We start from the raw sequence: 459 nt of genomic DNA, 5'->3' as shown, positions 1-459 counted from the left end.
AACTTTATTCTTGCACATTTTTGACTTTTTTTCCTCATAGTTTTATGACTTTCATAAATGTATTTGTTTTTTATGGTGGTCTTAATACTCCATTGTGGGAAACAGAAATAAGCCTTAAAAACATTCTTTACTGATCAATAAATATTTTTTGCTAGATAAATCTTGATGTTATGACTTTTCATTTAAAGCTACAAAATGCACGTTTTAGCTTTCTAAGGTCAAAAAACATTTGTCATTTTTTTTTTTTTGCTTGATCAAATGGCTCATAATGTAAACACCTTTACTTGCGCTTTTTTGCATATCAAACCTTCGTCTCAATTCCATCCGCATCCCCCTGTTTCTCTTCAGACCAGAGACTGCTAGATCTAGAAAGAGAAGAACTGAAGATCATCTCTTTTGGAAAATATTTTTTTTCCCTTTTCTGGACCTGAACTTTCTGGAAGCAGTTCAGAGAGGGAA

The sequence above is a fragment of the Oryzias melastigma genome, linkage group LG23 (assembly GCF_002922805.2).
Source record: "Oryzias melastigma strain HK-1 linkage group LG23, ASM292280v2, whole genome shotgun sequence".
NCBI classification, from domain to species: domain Eukaryota; kingdom Metazoa; phylum Chordata; class Actinopteri; order Beloniformes; family Adrianichthyidae; genus Oryzias; species Oryzias melastigma.
The sequence above is the reverse complement of the archived record's forward strand: the minus strand, read 5'-3'. Positions refer to the sequence as shown.